Raw genomic sequence first — 23,846 nt, forward strand, 5'->3', positions numbered from 1 at the left:
CTCAGGAAAGCTCTGTTCCTTCTCTTACTTCTGGGCACCAACATGGCAGCAACACGGGATGCTGATGACATAAGTAATTAAGCAGTTGAAGAATTGCTGATGGGATTTTTTTAATGAGATGGTCACCGAAATATTTACTTTTACAATCTGAGAAGTGATGGAAAATATGGAATTCTTCTGCTTTTGATTCAAGTGTAAATGGTGATCTCATTGCAACTGGGTCGCATGTTTTGAATTCCATGGGGATGGTGGCATTCTTTATGTTTGTGGCCTTTCTGGAGATGAAGGACTCTTTGTCAGTCAATTTTTGTTGAAGACTGCGGGGCAGATTTACAAGCCCCTTCTGACACATTTACACCGCTGTTGCATCACTTCTGTGACGCAGCAGAGGCATAAACCATGCGCCATGTTGTGCCTTATTTACAACGTGACGCATCTAGGGAGATGAGTCGCGTTGTAAAGCCCTGCGCCACATTAAACCTGCATCAGGATTAATGTATGCAGGGTGGGCGTTCTGTCAGAAAAAGCCTCGGAAAAGTGACGCAGTCAAATCTACAAGATTTCACGGAGTCACTTTTCCGACACCGCTGCGTCAAAACCCTGCGCCTGCTTGAAGCAAGCTTAATTTGTGACGCAGCATGTTAGGTATGAGCAGCCCCTGAGCATTGCTGGAGTTGCGTCGTGCTTGCGACACGACTCCAGCAAAACGCCGCCCTTACACCATCAGATGTGTCACGCATCTGTTTATCCTTGTGCCATGATGCGCCGCATTAGAATTCTCTGAATATTAGTATGGGCTTTGGTAAGTGTAATGGTGGGTGTAATTTCAGTTCTTGCCTTGTCAGACTCTTGCAGTTTGAGGCTTAGTAGGGTCATCTTGACAGTTTCGTCAGTTGGTCTTCCTGCTTCTAAAAGGGAGTATTTTGGGGGTCTTCGTCTCTGGAATCTCTTTTATGATTCTTGTACATTTTCTTTGAGACTGCTGTCCTCTGAGCAGTTCCTTTTGATGCTGAAGAATTCTCCATCAGTTATACTCTGTATTTAGTATAACAAATGTCCCCTACTGGCATATCTCATTGTTTTGGCAGCTGTGCCTTTGCAGATAAGTTTGGAGCATTGGTGTAGCTGTTCTGAAACTGCAGACTCACCAGAGGCCCCAAAGGGCTGATGAGGAGGAGGCCCTGTTATTATGGATGTGTGGTGCGTTTCCAAGTTGTAAAACACTTAGGCCGCCTCAGCTGCCCCAGCATCTCCATGCTCAAGGCTACCTGGAGGGGTTTTACCCGAGTCAGTTTGAGCCCCAAACAAGAAGGGTGGCTACTAACAATCTAACATCTCGTGGCGCACGCAAATGGATAGGAAAACTCGTCGGTGAACGCAGGGATGGGGTAAGTCGCTACCCCGCATGTGAGAATGCATTTTTAAAGCGCAAACAAGAAAAAACTTCCGCTGCGCAGCGGATCGTGGAAATTTTGACATCCCCGCATTCTCTGCCGAACGTGAAAATGCCCAAACTTCGCAACTTCCGCGAGCGGAACGGAATTTTCCACCCAGGCCTAGTCTTTCCCCAACCCTGAATTGAGCGGGGACTGCTCGTGCGGGCATCACTTCCTGCAACTCCCTGTGGAGCTTGATTGTGAGCTGTTTGGGGGTGTGAGCGTTCATGATTAGCTACAATGGCAGAAATTGTGCTCCATGGCCTCAACCACAGCAGTGATCATGTTATTCATGGTTTTGACCATTACCAAGCTCTCCCAGGAGCTGCAGCCTCTCCATCCTGAAGGGTGATGATGGCGGGTGTGGGGTCTAAACTCTGCTATGGTGGTTTACTTATTTCTTGAGTGTGCAGCTTTTTTGGTGCACATGTGAACATGTGTTCTTCTGCACATGCACAGAATAGTGATTCTGCCCATTGGCAAACCAGCAGCTCCCCTCAAGCTTCCTGTACTGCACATGAACCCAGCACGTGAAGAACACTTTGCTGCATATGAGGACTATGAGTGTGCACATGCAGAAGAGATAGAGTGGCTTCGGGTAAGTGCACTGAGACAAGTCGCGGCTCGCATGACTCGCGGGTGGGGTTGTGGGTGGTTGGGTCACGTGGGTGTTCGCGTGGGGTGGGATGCATTTAACATTTAACAAACAAAAAAAAAATGTACCTTACTGGGTCCAGTGCAGCTTCCTCTTCTGGGCGGGTCCCGCATTTTCTTGCTGCTTTCCTTGAACAAGAAGCAGGTATCCTCCCTCCCCTCCCCTAAGCCAATCACAATGCTGCAATGGCAGCGTTATGATTGATGCCGACAGCGCCCAGCCGGGCGCCTGTAGGAAGGCCAGTTTCTCTATGTAGGTTACACAGAGAAAATGCAGAGTGCACATGACTGGTTTGGTCGGCCACCGATGGCCGACCAAACATTCAGGGCCCACACCATTGGGCAAGCCCCTCCTCCCGACCGGCCCACCCACCCGTCCCCAACCAGACATACCATTCTGCTTTCTTGCAGCGTTAGAAGCAGAAACATAAAATGGTATTTAAAATACCACTTTATATTTATGCTTCTCGCACTGCAAGAAAGCAGTGGGGCGACGCTCCTCCGCCCTAATGGTGGAGCCGGCCCTGACTGAAACTAGCATCAGCCAGAAAGAGCATCCGCTAGAAACGTCCATGGACTTGATCATGTGCTTCCAGAGACAGTGTCCCAGAGCAGAGGTTGAGTGTCTGCCAGCACTGATGGATCCAGGGGAGCAGGTTAATTTCTTCATTGGTGTTAATGATGCTCGGAGATGACTGTAATTGCAAACGGATGTGCACATATGGTTGGGGTCAGTGATCTGTGCTGGGTGTCCGGGGAGTGGGAGCAGCCAGCCAGCGGTCACAGGGCAAGAGTTCTTGAAAGTGCAAAATGGAATGGTTGTATGACATTACAACGCATGCTAATACATCGCATGCCATTACATCGCGGTTTTTACAACGCAAGTCGTTACAACGACTTGCGTTGGAGGGCGCTGGACTTAGGAGTAGTATAATTTACTATTCCAACTCCAGTCTACATACAGTAGGGAAGGTGTTGGATAGTAAATTATACTATTCCTTGTCCTAGAGTGCCATCCAGCGCAAGTCGTTGTAACGACTTGTGTTCTAAAAACCGCGATGCAATGGCATCGCGATGTAACGACCGCGTTCCCAAATGGAATAGCCTAGGTCGTTAATGCTCACCCAACCTTTGAGCAGCCTCTTTCGGGAAGCAGACCATCAAGGCTCACAAGCAGAACAAGCATTTGCAATGCAATGGGCCTTGCATTTGTGAGAGTTAAAGCTGTTGTTGTTGTTGTAAATTGTAGTGGATGTACGTAGACATAGACATGCAGCAGACACATTGTCTAACCTTTGTACCAAGAAGAGTAGCTGATAAACTACAGCACTACAGTACCCCCGCGACTATGAGCCCCACTACCCCTCCCAGGCAAGCAGTAGAAAACAAGATGAGTTGCGTTGCTTTGGAACACATAATAGGAATGCATTATAATTGAGCATTCCAAAGGAGTGTCAGCCATCTTAAATGCTGAAGTGAAGGTGAGTGGATATGGTGTAAATGCTAGAGTAGCTGATCTTGAGGCCAGCAAACAGGGTCTCAGAGGCTCAACATCCTGTGTGTCTGCGTAAATCACTTAATATAAAGTGCTCCAATACCTGTGAAGTTGCAAAGGAAACAAAATCAAACATAAAATGCGCAGCAAAGTGTGGAAAAGCAACAATTTCCAACAAACAGTTCTTCCAAACAATAACATAAAGGGGTTTGGCAAAGACAGCAAAGGGAATGAAAGGGGGGTCGTAGACATAGTCCCTGCATTAAAGCGGATGGCCACTAATTAAGGAGAATGAATGTGTAGTTCCGTGGTGCTCCTTAACTCCAAATGAAAGTGATGTATCAAGAGCATGAAGCAATGAGGAGACAACAAAGAAGAGTGACGCTGGACTCCACATATGGTAAGCAGCAGGCGGGATAACCCTCGATAGAGTGATTACAGCAGGTCTTCCAGATACAGCATGTGGGCTGCCTAGGCACGGCCTCAAAAGAGAACCTTGCAAATGCATGATCGGGGTCACATTGTTTCAAGAGTGAGACTCGCCCAGTGTTAAATAAGTGCAGAGACTTTCTTCTCTTCAGCCGTTTCTTTAATGAAAGCACAAGGAGAACTGTTAAAGCCCTTAAAGGGGGGGAACAAAATAACTAAAATGCCAGCAGCAGTCTCTCGCCCTGAGTACCAGACACAAGCCACTGGGAGCATTCTTAACACCTCTCACTTTCAAGCTGTTTTGCACTAATAACATCTCTCCCACACCCAACTGAGCAACACTCATGCACTATCGGTGCATTGGTGATTGAGTGCATGGACAGATGCATGAATGGTTTAATTAACTGAAGCAGTGGCCTAGTACTTTAAGTTATAAATCAGACCCACTGGTTTTGTCAATGCTTGTTTTTTTATAGGAGCTCCCAGCGCCAATGAGTGCATGGCATACCCAAAAAGTCAAAAAGTCAAAAAAAAAATTATTGATTTGGTACTCAACTGAGGACCACAATTTATATAACGACAATTTTCTGTACAAGTCAATATAGTAACAAAAAGGGTTTTAAAAATGTATAAAAATTATAACAAACAGATTCGTTGGGAGGGTGTTTACATGCAAGTACCAGTTCTTTTGCAGTAACTATTTTACAATTGCGATATATAGGGTCTAGATATCTTGACCGTGCAGTTACTACATTTGCGGATGGGCATATGAATAAAAGGTGCTCTATGGTCTGGTTTCCCCCATGACAGAGGGAACATGACGGTGATCTGCCTGGAGACCACCTACAGGTAAAAGTTGACACTGGCAAAATACCCAAACGCAACATTACGATTGCTCTCCTAGCACCATGTGTAAGGGAATACCCCAAGTATGGCTGTTCTTGCTTGTATTCCAATGATTCGGTGTAAGGTTTGTACAATGATAGTTTACTACAGTGAGAAAATTCAAGATCAAAACTCAGTTTGGGGGTAAAACATTTTAGAAAAAGTTTGAGTTGTGGAGGTGTCCAAGTCAACAAAAGTTCAGAATTAATATTGGCTAATTGAAATGCCACTGTCATGTTTCTACGGAATACTGAATATGAAGCATTTTGGTCAAAAGACTCAGTCTTTAATAAGAATCGTAATGAGCCTTCTTTGGCATGAAGCATGTTATAGGCCCACCTAATTATATTAGCTACTGCTGTTGCATATGTGCTAGTGATCGAAAATTCAAGTCTTAGCGCTTGCACCGGTGTTGCTGTTGATACTTTCAAGATTTTTTTTAATATTTTTCCTTCTTTTTGATCCATGTAGGACCACTGTTTTATGGCAATATGTTCAGTGGCGTATGATAAAACAGGAGGAATCTTTGCTCTGTACACCTTTAATAATGTAGATAAATGCCTGTTCCCTATAGTAGAATACAGTCTCAATAGAGCCCCAGCGTGTAGTTCAGTTTTAATTTTTAGATGATTAATTTGTTTAAGATTTTTCAAATTATTTGAAAAGATCCTACCTAAGTATGTATATTCTTCGACCTCTTCTATATGTTCTTCGCCCAACTTCCAGCAGTACTTTACTCTCTTTTTCTTAACGGTAAATGCAACCACTTTTGTTTTATTTAGATTGGGAATTAGAAAGTTATCTTTTGAGTATTTGTGTAAGCTGTCGAGAAGACTTTGTAGTCCGAAGGGCGTTAGATCCAACATAACTATATCGTCAGCATATAGTAGGGCATGTATGCTTTGTGTAGCGATCTTTGGGGGCAAGCTGCAGCCTTGTTGCAGGTGAGATGGAAGGTCACTAAGGTACAGAGAAAATAAAATCGGTGCTAAAAGGCATCCTTGTTTGAGGCCGTTGAACGTGCTAATTATGTTGGTCAAACCTTTTTCGCTCCCCATCTGAACTTGGCACCATGTTTTGTTGTGGAGATTAACAACAACCCGTAGTAATTGTTCGGGGATACCCAACCTCCTCAATTTGTTCCACAGAGTCGGTCTGTCAACCCGATCGAAAGCAGTAGAGTAATCGATGAAGGCTGCGTATATTGGTTGTGATCTCCCTACTGTGTATTTGTCTAATATGGACTGAAGAGTTCCTATATTATCTATAACGGAATGGTTGGGTCGGAATCCTGCTTGAAACATTGGTATGAGACCCTGCGAGAATGCCCATGATTTTAAACGATCTAATACTTCTGCAGCAAAAATTTTCCCAGACGCATCCATCAATGCTATTTGCCGGTAGTTACTGGCTGAGTTTTTGTTCCCCTTTTTGTATATCGGAATAATTGTACTACCCAGCCAGGATTTCGGTATTTCTCCGGTTTCAAAAATGTAATTAAAAAGTGGAGAGAGCAACAGGCTCCACTCCTTGGGGTCAATTTGGAGGACCTTGATGGGAATTTGGTCGGGGCCTGAAGCAGCAGTGCTTCTCGCTTTTCTGATGTGGATTGCAATGGAATTTGACGAGATCTTATTGATTTTTGTGTTGTTCCTTTCCGTAGTGGGATCGAAGTCCTTCCCTGCAAGGTCAGATGGGTTTGATTTATATAAATCATGCAGATATATTTCCCAGTCCTTGGGCGAGACTGGAATAGCATCGAGTTTCTTTTTAGTTCCAGTCATTTTAGCAATTAAAGACCAGTATTTTCGTTGATTGTGGTCTTTAGCGGCTATTTGTATGTCTACCCAATTACGGTCATGCAGTATTTTTTTGTGCTTGTTTCTCTCTCTTCGTATTTGGTTTTTGAGTTTGTTGATTTCTGCCTTTATTGTTATTGAGAAGTTCAGATGTTTTGCTCGAATGAGTCTATTGAGTTTTTTTGCAGCAGGAGAGTTGCGAATTTTATTTCTATTAGTTGTTATACTTTTTCCGTAACTGGCCTGCTGTAATTTGTTTAAGAGTACGTTCTTTAGGTTTTTAATAATGTATTCGAAATTTGTGATGGGATCATCTGAATGAGTGATAGTTAATAATTGAGTATGAGCGACCAGTGTAGTAATATTGTCCAAAGTAGAGGAGTTCCAAAAGATCCGCCTCTGGCTAATATTAGCTTCAATTGTAAATTTATGAAGTGTTGGCTGTTTAGTGAGGGAGGTATATGCCATCCATAAAGTAGTTAGATGTAAGAGGGCGTGGTCGCTTTCATCTGTAAAATAGATTTTCAGGTACATAACTGACTCCTTTATATCCATCCCACAGATTAGGTAGTCGAGAATAGAAGAAGATCCGTTTCCCCGTCTAGTTTGTGATGCCGGTATGTCACCTTCCGTATTACCATTAAGTATTGTCCCATTTATACTTGGTAGTAAAGATAGTAGTGACCTACCTCTTTTATCAGATTTGTTACCCTTGGGGAATTTTGGGAAGGACATTTCCAGGGATTCTTCTTTAGCTGAATTGGCCCATTTTCCAATTTCACTATTTGAAATTTTTCCATTCAGGTCACCCATTATAAGAAATGGCATTTGGGTACGATCATCAAGGATATGACTGATTGTTTCCATTATCTCATCAAAAAGGACATCATGATTATTCCCTGGTGGGGCATATATGTTAAAAAGCAATATTGCTTTGCGGGGACCTGTGGTTAGTGATCTCAGTGCCACCTTAATACACTGCAGGTTTTCAGACTTTGTCTCAATATTTTCTTGATACCATAGGTATTCTTCACTTAGCAGGATTGCCAGCCCGCCCTTTGCATGGCCACGATTCGATTTCTTTGCTGGGATGTCATAAACATAGTATCCTTTCTGGCAGAAGGTTGTTATTGCCCAGGTTTCCTGGAGGGCCAGGATATCAGGGTGATTTTTTATGGCATCGGTCATTTTGTTAGTAGTTTTCCCGGCCATATTCCATGATGTGATGCTCAAGTCATTACTAAACAGAATATTGATGATGGTTAGTTATTTTATTACTGTTTAGTGTCTCCGATATCCAAGCCCAAGATTTTGTTGGTTTTTCGACAGCACTTCCTTCTGGGTCTTGACTCCATACTGTCCTTTCTCCTTTGTTCACTTGGATTTTTAAAGTGTCATTACCCAAAACATATGGTACCGACTCTTCCCAATTAGTGAAGGAATTGTACTGACATTTACTTAGTGTAACATTGTTAAATAATCCGTTAAATCCTTTATTATGTTTAATATTCCTGGGTTCTGTTCTTGCAATTACATCATAACCGTTTTTGTGTAATGTTTCTTTCTCGCTAAGAATTATCCCTGGAAGTACTGGTGACCAGAATAAAACCAACGCTAATTTGTTATTTTCTTTTTTCGGAAAAGTCACCAAATCTAATTCATTACTTGTGAGCGAGTGCAGGGAAGGTATTTGTTGAAGAAGATTGACTATTCTTCCTCGATTCAGTGGCACGTTGTCAGTGGGGAAGAGTTCTTCAATTATAAGATATTTAGATGTTATTCCTTCCCCAGGTGTCGATTTACCGATTTCTTTTTCTCTTATTCCATTAGTTATCGACCCAGTTTTATAGAATGCTGTGACCGGAAGATATACATCTGCTTTTGGGTTTAAAGGTTTCGCATTCAATGTAGTTTGATTGATTGAGGGTACCTCTGGTTTTGTAGCTTTAGAGTTTATGATAGCTTTTTTTCCCTCAGCAGTTATTATCGGAGTTGTTTGATTTTGGAATTTGAGTTTGCGCACCTTTTTTTTGTGAATTCTTCTTAATGTCTTTCTTTTCCTTTTATTCCCCTTTGCGCTAATAATTCCATCTATTTCTGTGGTCTCATCCTTGGGATCATTTTCTAGTTCATTTTGAGTGGTGATTGCATGGACATCACCAACTTGCTCGAGTTGGTGTGAGACCGATTTATGTGTAGATTTCAAGAAAATAGAGTACTGCGTGGTGTTATTTTTTGGTTCTTCTTTGAAAAGTTTCTTAAGTGAGTAAGTTATAGGTGATATAATATTCCTTTTTGATTCCTTTGTTTTTGTTTCCAGTTTTACTACTTTAGAAGTTTGTGTGCTTTTGTCATCTTTATCAGGGGACTGTGTTTTTATAGTACAATTAGCTAATTGACCATCCGGATTTAGCGTTTTGTCGTATTCTTGTTGTTTTTTTATTGCATTTGATAAGTCTTTTTTCCTTTTTTTTTCTACCAGAAATTTAAGTATTCCGATTTGAACGTCAAGAGTGTCATCTGAGTTTGCTAAGATGTGACCTAAGTGGGTCAGGACTTATTCCAGTATTTCCTGCAAGGTGAAAAGAGCTTTTGACATAGGTGTTGCGGGAATTGCTGAATTTTGATTTGGAAAAAAAGGATCTAGGAAGGACTCATGTGCTGAATGATGATGAAGTGATTTTTCTAAAGAGCTAATATTTAGAATTTCTTGAGTTAATGGTATTTCAGATTTGTTGTTTGGTGACTTTGCGATGTTACACGAAGAAGCTTCAAGGCAGGTTTGACTACCTGAAGATTTTATCGGCTTTAGGGGTGTAGAGTGAGATATCTCGTGGGCCAGTTTTTGTATTTCATCTGTTAACAAATTTTCTATTTGGTTACCCTCGAAGTCTGAAGCACTTAAGTTGTGTGCACGTTGTAGATTTGGAGACGATGGAAGTTTTTCCTCCTTAAATTCCATGAGGTCAGAGTTGTTTCCTGCTTCAGGGTTGATAGTAGATAATTGATTTTTCGGTGATAGAGCAGAAAAATATTTTGTGATTGCAGGGGTACTGGATATTTTGTCGTGCTTCTGTACTTTCTCAGAGGATTTCCTAACAGCTTACTCAGTGCCCATACGTTTCATATATATTGTGCGCGAGCGTAGTTTTTTTAAGGCCATTGAAGTTGCGTAGATATCCTCTAATGAAAGGGAGGATTACTCTAGCTCCGATAGGTAGAATTGTGAAGTTATCTTCAGAGACTTATTTAGAGGGTGCCAGTTTAATAAGTGTGGAGATATCAAGGGTAAGTGTCTGTTCCCTGTTCCTATACCTAGATCTAGGACTCAGAGACTCTGAATGATCTTACCACGACCTTCTCCGGGGATATGCTGCTCTTCCCAGCGTTACCTGGGGTCAGACGCAAATATAAGGTGGCCCGTCCTGTCCTCGTTCGTCCACGGACGGCCACAGACGGCCCGCCCTTTGCCCGGGCTTCGCCCCGAGCTTCGACCCGCGCGCGTCCCGCGATGCGCGTAACAGGGCTTGATTAAATATTATTATGTCTGATTGTAGGGGCGTGGTACAGTGAGGGGGCGCGGCTCACGCGGGAAGAGGACCAGCTGAAGGTGTTGTATGCTGGTCCTCGCAGTCCCGGGGCCGGCGCCTCTCCCTCCTCTGCGGCCACGAGGTAGATTATGGACTGTCAGGCAAGTCCAACAGCAGATCTGGATCCTTGTTAGCTACTCCTGTAGCGAGGCAAACAGAACAGCAGCAGCTTCACTTTAGCGAGCGGCAGGGCCGGACTGACTACCGGGCATTTTGGGATGCTGTCGAGCTGGGGGCTGATTTCACTGCGGTGGGGTCTGATTTAGTTGATGGAGACCTGCGTGTGCTTTGAACTAAACAATGCAAAACAAATTTCGTTCAGCACAAGCAGGTCCCCATCAATGAAATCAGCCCCCATTTCAGCAGTATTCCAAAACGCCCGGTAGCCAGTCTGGCCCTGGCGAGCGGCGCCCGCGAAGCGGGGGCCACGAGAAGTAATCGGTGCTGGCTGGGGGCGTGGCACTGTGAGGGGGCGCGGCTCACGCAGGAAGAGGACCAGCTGAAGGTGTTGTATGCTGGTCCTCGCAGTCCCGGGGCCGGCGCCTCTCCCTCCTCTGCGGCCACGAGGTAGATTATGGACTGTCAGGCAAGTCCAACAGCAGATCTGGATCCTTGTTAGCTACTCCTGTAGCGAGGCAAACAGAACAGCAGCAGCTTCACTTTAGCGTACCCAAATGTACCATCTTTTCAGAAAAGGCCATAAATTGGCAATGATGATGTAATCCCAAGTCTTAGAATGAGTTAGTGGGTGAGGCCTGAGGTCCAACAGAGGTTCTCTGGTTGAGCACAGGCCCCTGTTCCCAGTAGGTAATGTAGGCCCGGTAGTAAGGACACCTCTATCATCTAGCCAGGAAAACAGTTACCAAGTCTGACAAGGCAGAGAACTCCCCTGCATCATTAAAGTAGAAATGGTTCTTATAAACTGCGACAGCAATTACCTTCCAGCGCGAGCTCCTTCCCACCTGCATAATCTGCCCATGAAGCAGTAATGATGCGACGCGGTGCTTTGAGCTCATATGTCAGACACGTCAGGGCGCGACAGCCACCTGTCTGGCAGCTAGACTCTGTAATATGTCTTTTTTTTTACTCAGTAAACCATAAATTATCTAACATTTTCAAGGGGGCGGGGGCAGAATCTGTTTATTTCCTCCAGTCATGACTGCGCAATGCTGCTACTGTGCAAAAGGAAGCCCCGAGGTGTTCCTGCACCGTTAATGCAGGTGATGTCGCAATTAGCATGAGGCTAAAACCCCAGGCTACCAGGCTGCTGAGACGAATAACCCTCTTTTCCATGCAGCTCTCGTCGGGCTATTGACTGCTCGCTGAGGGGTAGTGGTGCTACGGCTTCATGGACATATTTCATATGCATGTGAATTGTGGGTGAAAGCTACAGACATCTGGTTTGTTTGTTGTGCATTTTTGAGGCTGAAGAGCAGAGCGTGGGACACAAAATGCTTCCCGTACACTTGATCTCCAGGTCAGCAACCCTCTCCTGCTTTCCACCATAGCATCAACAATAATAAGACAGACCCCACGAAGCCTCTTTCAAAGGCCCTGCTACCGGGAAGGCCTCATGACGCACTTTTATTGTTTTTGCCTTGTGGGTGAAAATGGCATTTCATATGACATGCGTTTATTTATGGGGTTTAATTCGTGCGCGCGAGCCGGTAAATGAGGCACTTGCATGCCCCTTAATTCCTCCCACCTCTTTACCAGGTTTGGTTTGATTGATGACTGATAAACCCAAGCTGATGACTGTGGAAATGCGCGTTAAGTCTGTAGATGCCTTCGTAGCCTGACTGCATCGCTAACCTATGATGCCGGGGCATTAGGTGGCAGCGCCCCCTGGCGGACAGTTTCTGACGTCGAGATTTCGGGCCGGTGGGGTGTGAATTGGGAAAAAATGAGTCGGTCTCTGTGAAAACACTGTTGGTCTAGTCATGGGACAGGCTGCCTCGCCCACGCAGACGCCATTCAAGCCCACAAAGTTTACCTCGCCTCCTAAGCGACTAACATGGGTAATGGTGAATAAAGGCGCATTTTAACAGAATTTGATGCCATGTGGGGCGTTTCACGCGGCGCAGAATACTTTCATGTAATGGGAAAAAGGACACACGTGATCTCAAATACCACCTCATGATTTCCTTGGCAAGGGAGTCACAGGTGGATAAAAATGGGGAAGCGGGTATGTCAGTGCATGCAACCCTGGATTATGCGGCATCCGTCTGCTGTCGGGGGCACGCAAGATGCAACAGCCCCAGCAGCTTCGGTGGCAGCATGTGCCCGTGACTGTGAGTGTGTGTGACTGACTGGCTGCGTGTGACGGCTGCCTCCTCCCGGCTCCCTGCGTGTTCCAGCCATCTCTCCCGCACTTGTTCTCGTAGCCGATGTGCGGTGCCAGCACAGAATCACATTAACACGTGATGAGGGGCTGCCTCATAAATGGGAACTGAGAGCAGGAAAGAGGGGGCAAAAAAAAGAGGCGCACATACAGGCGGTGAGAGAGGCAGCGAGCGCAGAAACACCCAGGGGAGCAGGAAGCGCGCAGTAGGCGCAGGGGAGGATGCGGGGCAGCTTTGTGGAGCAACATCCCTAAGACATTGCGAACAGAGGAAGCCTTCGAAGAGGACGACAGGCAGAAGAGAAATCTGCTCCACCCCCTACTGCCCCCACCTCCCCCATGCTTCTGCTACGAGACTGACACCTCGTGAAAAAAGAGGTGCCAGCACCCCCTTCACTGCCCCCGGGCTGCCCGCGGAAGAGCCCTTCCTGACTCTCACTCTCTGCCACCGGGCTGCCCGGTCTTGCACTGTCGGGGAAGCCGCTTAAACCAAGCACCCCCCTCTGCAGGCGAAGCCCGGTACTGCAGCACGGAAGGACCAGCTCTGTCTAAGCGCCACAAAGACAGAGAGCGAAGCATCTCCAGTCCAGGAGGACCACCCCTGCCTGAGCTCCAGAGAGTCACAGCGCGAGAGCGTCTCCAGCCCAGGACGACCACCCCTGCTTGAGTTGAGAGTGCCACAGTGCGGGAGCGACTGCAGCCGGAGCGGGGCGAGCGATGTGACCGGTAAGCACTGGGCTCTGGGAGGGGCGCAGTAACAGGTGGCTCCGGTGCGCGCTGGCTCTTTTTGTACTGCACACTTTCTTCTACTTCACCGGTCTGAAACAGCCTCCAGGGCTTGCCGCGGCTCACAGACACTTCCCCGGGGGTCGGTGCCCATGACCTGAGGCTGAAACCATACATTAAGAAACTTCGTTCGACGCCTGCGCTGGAGGGCAAGTGGTATCCCGAAAATTCGGAGACTGTTTTTCGGTTACAAGCATCTAAGTTCAATAAATAAACGAACTCCGAAACAGGACGAATAAAAGCCGTTAAACTGACGGCTTTTTTACATATTGCTTAGAAAACTGGATATATAAGTACATAATGAATGCTCGCGCTCACACCCTCGCTCACAGTCACAAAATATTTATAATGTAATCGCCTGTCGTTCCAGTTGAGCTGCCTAGTTATGTGAGTTTAAACATGTCTCAGATGCGCAGCGTAGTCATAATACTGAATGGTGTGTCTGCATTATGCATGTTCAAGACACGCGTGTGTATGCACATTTGAGTGTGTGCCTGTGCATAGACAAGAACTCACGACTGCATGCGTCTGTGTGCTCCTCAACGTGTGTGTTCCTTTTGTGCATGAGTCCGTGTGTGCGTGCATGCACATTTGTGCGTTCGTGAGCACGCGAATGTGTGGTTGTTTGCGTGAGTGTTTGTTTCTTGCTGCCTTTTATATGCACTCGCCGTGCTTGTTGAGTTGAAGGGTGACATACGAGCAGCGTGGTACGTCTTGGTTAATGGCAAAGTTCCCTCGAGCATACAGTATGAACATAAATCTGATTTATATTAACGATGTTGTTTATCCGGTAGATTAAAGTGTCTTAGATTTTACGTGTCATTCGCACATATTGCTCGCACGTGCCCCTGTTCGATAAGCGGCGTGCCTCGATGTTCAGCCGTTTGGGTTAATTCTGTCACGTAGCCGTGCACAAAATGAAATATAACAGACTGCCTATCACGTGACTGTTCCGTGTCAGTGCCATCTCTCTTTTTAATAGATTATTTGGAGAGGAGGCCGTGTGAAGAGGAACTGATAGATCTCCGCCTTGCCTGTGTCAGCCACTAGACAAGACGTCTTTGTTTCATCTGCAGCCTGGTTACCGCCAGAAGACTGCCACTCAGACTGATGCTACCTTCGGGGTACTTTTATTTCAATTTATACCTCTTTACTGGCCGTCCGCAGCGACACGCTGAACAATATCGATTAACCCGTGAAGTCATTATGCGGCTGACAGATGGAAACCAGCCGTGCCCGGGATGTGGAAAAACACGGGAAAGACGCAAGACAGAGCAAAAGTGAGGGTTGTTGGCCCCACGATCTGCGGGCCGGTATTTAAAGACAGGAGGTCAGGGGTGTATCCTCCATCGGTGTGACGGGTGCAGTGGCGCCGGGGCTCAGAGGACTGAGGGTCCCACGAGACCCCGATTAGTGCTGTATGTGACTCTTCAAACAACAGCTAGGGATCCCATGTCCTTCCTTGCAATAGGGCACCACCATAGCTGCTGCAGTGGGTAGTGTTTTCATGTCCCTTCGCGAACCTTTTTTACGCGTTAGTTTTTCAAAGCCTCTGCGGATCCCGTGGGACTTTGTGATGCGAGGCAGCGGAGATTCGTCCCTCGCTACCCGAGGCGACGGTGTGGAAACAACCGCACTGATCACCGCCCATAAGAGGCGCAGGAGTGAGTACCGTGAGGGGGCAGCGCGAGGCTGGGGGCACCCTGGGTCTCTGGAGGCGCGGGCGGCCGCTCCCTCGCCTGGTTCAGCACCTTGGCTGTGGACAGCGAACTTGTTCGCAGCAAACGCGCAGCTGAAGGAAGGCTGCGCTTCTCGTTTGAGAAATGTGGCACTCACACTGCTGAGCATTGTGGCAGTCGCCAAATTCAAGACAATATTTTATTGCCGCTCAAGCAAAGTCTCAGCCGTCGACCTTGAGGGCAGGCCAGGGCTGCCGGACACCTTATACTGCTTCGGGGACCTCGTGCTTTCCTGTTACTTCCGGGGAAAGTGCTTCCTTCTGCCTGTGATTATGACTATAATTATTATTATCAGTATAGGGTTATGTTCCCCGGGGTGTATCTTCCCGTGCCCGCCCCTTTGCTGCACCTGTGTCGAATTTTTCAATGCCCTTTGCATTGCGCGCGTGTGCCTGTGAGTGCGCGCGTGCGCGCCTGCATTATTTATGCAACCGTGCCTGCTTTGTGGAAATGTTGACTATCCTTAATAAGGCCTTGTAGTGCAGATAGACGGTTGCCTCGAATATTGACAGCTGTCCTCTCAGTTGCCGGTAGGACCTTGCACCACAGGGGTGGGGAGGACGGCGAGGCTCGTCAAAGAGCAGTACGGCGGGGCTCAGGAGATTTCTGTAGATTGAAGGTGTGCTGTGCTCTCATTTAAATATGTCCTTATCTTTAGGGTGCGCCTGTGTGTGGATTGTATTGCATTGCAACAGTTATAAAGCGCTTACTATCCCTATGTGGGGCGCTGAGGCGCATGCACAGTGTAGTTCTAGAAAGTGCGCGAACCCTGTACGTTTAAAAAGACTTTCAGGTGAAACCGTCGGGGAGAGTTAATCAGTTAGAAATCAAGGGTGCCCTATCAGTCCACACACCGAGGAAGGAACCTTAGGGCCTAAGGCATTATGGTTATATTAATAAATGAATAGCATTCGTATAGCGCACACCACAATTACAGCTGCCTCTTGGCGCATAAGACCGGGATTCTACAGAAGTGTGTTAGTTAAGGTGGTGCTTATGTAAGCGAGGATGGACAGTGCTAGGAACCAGCGTCTCTTGTTCTTTTCCTGCCCCCAGGGTTGGGCGTGGTGAGTTGCTGAGTGTGCTGCCACCCTCTTCAATTGCTGTTAGGAGGCTTGAGGCTAATGGGAAGGGATGCCCATCAGCCACAGTGTGGGTGGAAAGCCTGTAGTCTTCCTACCAGCCTCTGCCTCCAAGTCGGTCTGAACCTAGAAGGCTGGCAGACTCGTGGAAGAAAGGTCAGAACTGGCAGTCTTTCCTTTCACGACTGGAGACAACCAATCCCTGCCTGCAGAGCAGCACCAGCCTTAAAATGTACCCCCTGCAGTGCGTGGGGCTTTGTCAGTCATACCTCTGCTGGACTTGCGGCTACAGGATGATATTCCCCACCTGTATTGAGGTTGAAGCACACACAGAGAGGAAGACACACACCCAACCACACTAACCATCACACCACACGAAGATTCACACAGGTCAGGCAGAAAGATGCTCACAGGCTGCACAGACACACCCACTAAGCATAGGCACACGCACACGCACACACAATCACAGTTATATAAATATATATAACACGTAGACACACTGGCGGACAGAAAGAGCTACATAAAAACACAGATATGCGCGCAGACAAAGCATAAGCTTATCCCCATCCCCCACATAGAGATGCACACATATTATTCTACATGAACATACACACACAAATACAGAAGCACATACAGACAAGAAGGCACTTCCAAGAAAACAATTCACACAGGCAGCGATGAATAGGGGAGATAAAAAGCAGTGTGTGTGGGGGGAGAGGGGGGATGCAGAGAGAGAGAGAGAGAGGATGCTCAGAATGATAGATAGACAGCCAAATAGATAGATGGATACATAGATAGATGGATGGATGGATGGATGAATGGATGGATGGATGGATGGATATGTTATAACAATGTATTGTGCGCACTACTACCAGGGAGGCTGATAGACAGACAGACAAACAGGGAGGTCGATAGACATACATACATAATAGATAGAAGGATTGACAGGTAGATATATAGACAGACAGACAGACAGACAGACAGATAGATGGGTAGTTAGGGAGGTAGACTTCATCTTTGGTGGGACATACTAGGAACATGTTCTTTCCCTGAGCAGCGCTCCAGCTCCCTGCCAGCCCCTTCTCTTCGTCTGAATACGGAATGTTCCCCTCCCTGGCCCTCCCTCTCCAGCTCGCTTCCCCCAGTCACGACGCACGCCGTCCTAGATGATGGGTGTGAGCTCCGCACGGACTCCCGGTCTCTCTGGACCCCGTCCTGTCATGAGCATCTCTGTCAGGAGTCGGGAGCGCGGCGCGTGCTCTTGATGCCTGTTCTCCGTCTGCTCTGCTGAAAGACGTCCGTGTGTTGTGTAACCTCTCTCCCGACGGAGGCTTTGGTATACATTGCGCCCAGCTCCATGCTTCTCTATACTTAGGCGCTTTATTGCACAGTAATGAGGCAAAGGGCAATTTAATGAATGAAGTAACTGCAAGGCTCAGACTCACTTTGACCGTCAGGTGCAGGTTCATAACCGAACTGAACACCGTGCTGTGGGTGCCCCGCCCCCGTTTCAGTCACAAGCAGCCCCTTTGATGTATGGATTCAATCTAAATCTACTGTAATCTATTCTGATTTGAAACTATTTTAACAAAATATGCAATCGCGGTGACCTTTACCCCGACGTATATGTTTCTTTTGATTAGCTGCACACGTGTTTGTATTTTCCGAGAATCCGCAACTTAAACAATCTGTGCATTTAGTGTAGCCAAGGGCTTTTGCCTCCAGTGGAGCAAGATCAAGCTTTTTTGATAAGGTGGGAAGGTGGGTTAACGCTCAATGTTGAATGTTGCAGGAAAGGGAGCCAACGGGCAAGAGTTTGAATCTGAGCAAGGCAGGCTCAATCGTCCTATGGAAACCATACATTAGTAAAGCGCTTTCTCTCACCCATCCTATGTGTGGGGCAGAATCTAGAAGGAAAGCTGAGCTCTCTGGTAGTGGCGTTTCTATGGCGGTCATTCCCGAAAGAACGACTTTTAATAAAATGTATGTTTGCATTCTTTGTCACAGTTTTCACCAGTGAGCTGTGGGGGCACCAGTAGTAAACCACGGTCACACCTGGCTAGCAGTGCTCGCGCGCCCTGGGTCCGTCCTCTCCATGCCACCTGGTCTCATGTATTGCGTGACAGCTTCAGGCGTCCAATCGTAGATTTTAAATCAAAAGGGAGCCCCAAACTGCCTCCTCAATAGAATTATTAATTCTATATATTGCTGCTCGCTATAACACAGGGAAAGCCCTACAACTCTGCACTTAGAACGCTAGCCATCGAAGTGACGTGCCGCCTCATCAACTCCTTTCCTGCTGCTGACCGACATAGACGTGCATTGCTTTACTTGGGGCGGGTCCTGCCGGTGTTATATAAAGCGCAGACATTAAAATCGCTCCCTAGTTGGCCCTGTGTTTGTCTGTCACCCACTAGCAGAAGTGAATAAAAAAGTACACTGTCTGAAAAAGAGACAGGCAAGGGGTTAGTTACGTGGCTCGCCTCCTGACCTCTGCCTGTACCGGTCTAAGAATTGGGACTGGCGCAGTAAGACGTCCGGGGACTTTTTTTTTTTTTAATCCCGTCTGATCCATTCTTTTTGTTGATACATTGGATGTAGACACCAGTTAGTTTTAATAGCCAGGACCGGCTATCGGCAATCAGCTGCAACGCCCTCCGTGCCCACTGGCACCGGCAATAGCAGAGGGCGAGTTACTAGGACAGGAAGCAGGCAGCGCTCACTTACGTAAGGAGTGTGGGGGGGGGAGGGAGGGAGGAGCGGAGGGGTGTTCTGAGAATATCTCGCTGCGCCATATCCACGCGCCAGACAGTTGCATCGTTTAAAAAACGTTGCACGGAAATGAACAGTGATCAGGCTGTGCAAACGCGCTGATCATTGGATCGACGTTTGTAGAGTCCAATCATTGTTCATTTCTGTGCATTTTTAAGGATATACATGTATCCTCAAGTCTCGCAGACACCTGTGATTTCCAATGTGTGTGTCTGGCTGTCATTGCCTCCCCTTGTCCCGCCTGGAGCACTTACGGGTGAATGCACAGTGCAAACTCGCATCCCCAGAATGAAATGCCGATGTCACAAATATAGGCCGGGTGGGGTGCTCTAGCCTGGCAGTTGTGCTGTTCATGATCTGTTGTGCTGAGTCATGAGATCCTAGCCAGGCCCCGCCCACCTAAGAGCTGAGATAAAGTATTCCAAAGAGTCTGCGTCAGACACAATAGATTTACAGGGAACGGGTGTGCTGTCACCTATGGGAAACCCCTAAAGTATCACCGTTCATGCATGAGTAACTCCCCAGATGTTTTGCTGTGCATTTTGGGGCTTTCACCTGTTTAGCCAACTGTGAAATCAGATTTGCTTGCCCCAGCACGCAAAGACCCAGCCAGGTTGTTTAGCTGTGCATTTTGTAACTTGTAGCCCTGTTTACCCAATTGTAGAATCAGAACTGCAAGTCGCAGCACACAATGCTGCACCCAGATGTGTTACTGTGCATTTGGGGGCTTGTGGCCCTGCTTACCCAATTCTACAATCAGAGCTGCACGTCTCAGCACTCAAAGCCGCAGCCAGAAGTGTTGCTGTACAGATTGAAGCTTGCAGTCTGGTCTATCTAGTTATAAAACCAGAGATGTGAGTCCCACCATGCAAAGCTATAGCCAGATGTTTCACTTTGCATCTTGCAGAATATAGGGGCATATTATCAAGGACCGGGGTTAAAATAATCGCCGTTTTTTCGGCAGGAAACTGCCGATAAAACGGCGATAATGGGCTTGATAATACGCCCTTGATAATTCCCATAGAAGCCCATGTTAACATCAGAACATAGACTTCTATGGGAATTAACAAGGGCGTATTATCAAGCCCATTATCGCCGTTTTATCTGCATTTTCCTGCCGATAAAATGGCGATAATTTTAACACCGGTCCTTGATAATATGCCCCATAGCCCAGTTTATCCAGTTATTAAAAACAGAGCCTCAAATCCTAACACGCAAAGCCATAACCAATATAGGATGAGCTACTCATGAATGGACGTGGTATTCTTGAGAACTTTGCTATGGAGGAAAATACCTCCAGCATCATGGCTGCCATGACAAGTGGGTCACAGCCAAATGCTAGGGCGTTTTAGCATTAGTGCTGTGGGTGTCAGGCCTTGTTTACATTCACTATTGTATGCAGGTATCCATAACTTTAAACATGCAAAGTGCTGGGCCCAAACAGGGGAGTGGCAATCAATCATGCAGCAGGTGCAGTGGCACCAGGGCTCTGAGATCCAGGAGGCCCACTCTATTCCAATGATAGCAGTTTTTTAATTACTGCCTAAACTGGGAATGGAGGGCTGGTTTCCTTGCTTGCTTTAAGGACTATGTTGCCCTTGCTATGCCACTGTGCCTTAAGAAAACATAAGTGGGCCAATATGATCCTCCTGCCATGGGGCTAGTTGGCACAAATGCCACACTACTCTGATAATTCAATCTTTCTTACATGTGCCGAAATGCTCTGGAGCTGAAAGCATTTGTATGGCTTTATGTGATTAGGGCAATTCCTGCACTGAAGAAACACAGTAATGGAGAACCCTCTTTGAAGTAACTTGAATAATAGCAATTGTACACTTAGACCACGTGTGGCAGAAATCGCAGAGTAGCCTGGCCATATTTCGTGTAGTGCTTGGCCATCTCAAGCAGTCCGTGCCAGGAATTAGTAGTTTTTGCATTTGTTCCTTCTGGGATTTGCATACTTCCATACACAATTCATTGTGCTTGTGGCTGGAGAGCCGGGCCCAATTAAAGGTGTCACGCATAACCCAGGAACACTGGAATTATGCAATTATTTTTTCCCACATAATTACAGATTTGCAGAATTTGCCACATAATCCCTCATTTGATGAGTAATCTGCAGAATTTACTACAAAAGATGTTTGTAGGTCGAACTGTACAGCAACACTTCTTGCAGCTGCACCGGGGCCCACCCAACTCTGATTATTGGTGTATGTCACAGTCGAAACAGCCGTCGGGAGTTCATTCCTTCCTTGCACTAGGTCCCCTGATGACGCACTGGCTGCACCACTGCACTCGGCCGTGTGCAGGGCACTGCACCCTCTGTGGCACCGCAGTCACACAGCGCTGTAAACCCACAGCACCAGCCCGTGTCCTCGGCGCCCTCACACACGCCCCCAGCCAGGGGCGCTGGCACCTCTGGCTGGGGCCCTGTTAATTGGCACAAGCCTGCACCCGGGAGGGGGCAGAGGAAGCGGCTCCCCGTTGTTATGGGGATGCTCCTGGTGACAGTCCCTGAGGAGAGCCATTCACTCCTGGCTTAGAGAGAGAGAGTGCAGCGCGGGCCCGGCGCTTGTGTGAAAAGGGGGAGGGGTGGACCCTGTGAACTCGGTCGGCCTGATCTGTTTCCCCATGTTTACCCGGGCGGGTCATGGGGCTGACTGACAGGCTCCAGATAGTGTATGACAGAAATGCCACGTTCCCACCTCCACACACACATTGTGTGCGAGCCGTGCACTGCACGTAATAGGATGGGGAATAATAGTGCGTTTTCACGCTTCTGCTCTGAAGGCGGCGTATAAGCAGTCAGAAGCCACTGGCGACTCTCGAGCATGTATCCTTATAGATTTTACAAAAAGTGTTGTTTGCGTTTATAGTGCTGACTATCCGTGACGAAGCGTTGAGGACATCATAATAGCACTATATCTCCTTAGTGCTTATTATAATGACAAGTGCAGGGCATACGTCAAAACGACATGAAGAACAAACCCGCAATCGCATCCTGTCCCTCTTAGCGCTATAAAAATGGTTGAACAGCCTTTTATCGCTAGCCGTGGGTATGACACAGTGTACGAATTACATTTCAAGCACAAAACAAAGATGGACGTAATACTCGATCCCCCCAACAGGTGTCGCTCTTTCGGTAGCCTTGGGTCGTCTGTCAGCGCTGCTGGTCTTTTCCCCAGAGAAGAGCTCTCTGAAACATAACGAAAATTAGCCATGTTAACATGTATGACGACCTTAATAAGCAATGTAAATATCCTATTCCTATGGAAATATTGGTTGCACGGTTTATTCAGTACATAGGTTGGGTTGAGGTACGTGCGGACAAGAAATCTCTGATCCTGCAGCGCCCCCAAGAGTACGTATTGAGGTACGACGCCTCAACTGTACGTGCCACGCCGCCACTCTGAGGAGCAGCTGGGGCAGCGGCACCGGGCCCAGAGCCATAAGGATCTCTTTGAACTATGAGAATTGGTTTGTTTTACTACATCAACAGCAGTCAATAGGGGAGGGGGTGGGGGCGGTCATTGCATGCACCTGGCATCTTTGCTACGCTAATGAGTTCACTGCATGTAAAAGTTCGGGGAATGTTTTTATTAGGTGACCTGTATCCCCTGCCCTGCTCTTTCCCTGGGCATCTCTAAGGCACAACGAGGGCGAACGACATTTTAGTCACATACATTCTTTCCGATTCCATAATGCTACAATATTTCCTACGAACCACAGCTGAATAACAACACATCCTGTATGCGCGGGATTTATAGAGTGCAAACATGTCTTTCAATTAACGGAGGGCGCTATAAAATAAACGTTTGTTGTCTGTTTTACAGCGCTAAGAAAACACCTTAACCCTGCGACATAAATGGCACGAAATAACAACATTAGCAAACCGTGAAGTAGCAGAGTCTAGCAAACCATGTTATCAGTGAAAAGGAATAACTCCATACAGGAAAACAGCCTGTAATAAAAGAATGTCACAAATCCGAAGTCGGTTGAGAGGCGCGGCCCTCTGAGCTCTGGCACGGAATTTGTTATTAATGCACAAAAGCACATACATAAATCTTCGTCCGCTCACGGGGGCAGAGCAGAGCTCGGCTTTCAGAGCAGCGGGGGTCCCACATCAGAGACGCGTGACGCAGTTCAGAAAGGTAGCTCCATTGGTCGGTGTTCACGGAAGACAGCTGGACTGAGGACACCGCCCTCGCCCCCCCATCCCCGGCGAGAAGTCATGGGCTTGACACAGTCGTTTTTAAAAAGGGCTTTGAGAAATAAAAGCATGCAGGAAGCTTCCTTCAGGAGGCCTCGGTGCAGTGACGTCACCTGTCTAGACATTCGCCTGGCCAGAAGCCCGTGTCTGCCCTTCCCATCCCTGGCGCTTTTCTTCGCACTCCCATTTCACAGGTTGATTCCTCTCAGCCTTTCCAACCCATGTGGCTGGCATTGCTGGCAAACCTCTGCAGCTGCAAGCCTGCAGCCTGCGGAGAGTTTCACACTGCGTCCTTCACAAATCTTGTTTCACATAAGTAGTTCTGTCTTCAATGTGGACTACAGCTGAGTATCCCCACCTGGGGAAGTATTACACACAGAACCTCTGGAGTGTGACGGGCATTTGTCCTGCTTGCCGTAAGACAGATGGCACTGGCACAATGCCAAGCGGGCTTCCCCTCCTTTGCATGGGTGTGTGGACCTGTGTAAATGAGGGAACACTTTGCCTCTTTGCCCGTCCCGTATTATACAAAGCAGTACAAAAGGGGTGGTGATGAACCAATCAAAAACTCACACCCAGTCAACAGATCTTGGTTTAATCCATCACCGTTCTACCGCTTTATTCGCCA

The 23,846-nt window shown here is 47.1% G+C and overlaps 1 protein-coding gene across 1 annotated transcript in view; it reads left to right on the forward strand.

Annotated features, from left to right (window-relative positions):
- The first annotated feature begins 12,866 nt into the window (after positions 1-12,866).
- CNR1 (cannabinoid receptor 1) overlaps positions 12,867-23,846 on the forward strand; it is a 156,118-nt gene continuing 145,138 nt past the window's right edge. Inside the window, exon 1 of the mRNA XM_078648304.1 lies at positions 12,867-13,355. The gene's annotated coding sequence lies outside the window, so the exon portion shown is untranslated. The remainder of the gene's footprint in view (positions 13,356-23,846) is intronic.

The sequence above is a fragment of the Lissotriton helveticus genome, chromosome 6, assembly GCF_964261635.1.
Source record: "Lissotriton helveticus chromosome 6, aLisHel1.1, whole genome shotgun sequence".
Taxonomy (NCBI): Eukaryota; Metazoa; Chordata; class Amphibia; order Caudata; family Salamandridae; genus Lissotriton; species Lissotriton helveticus.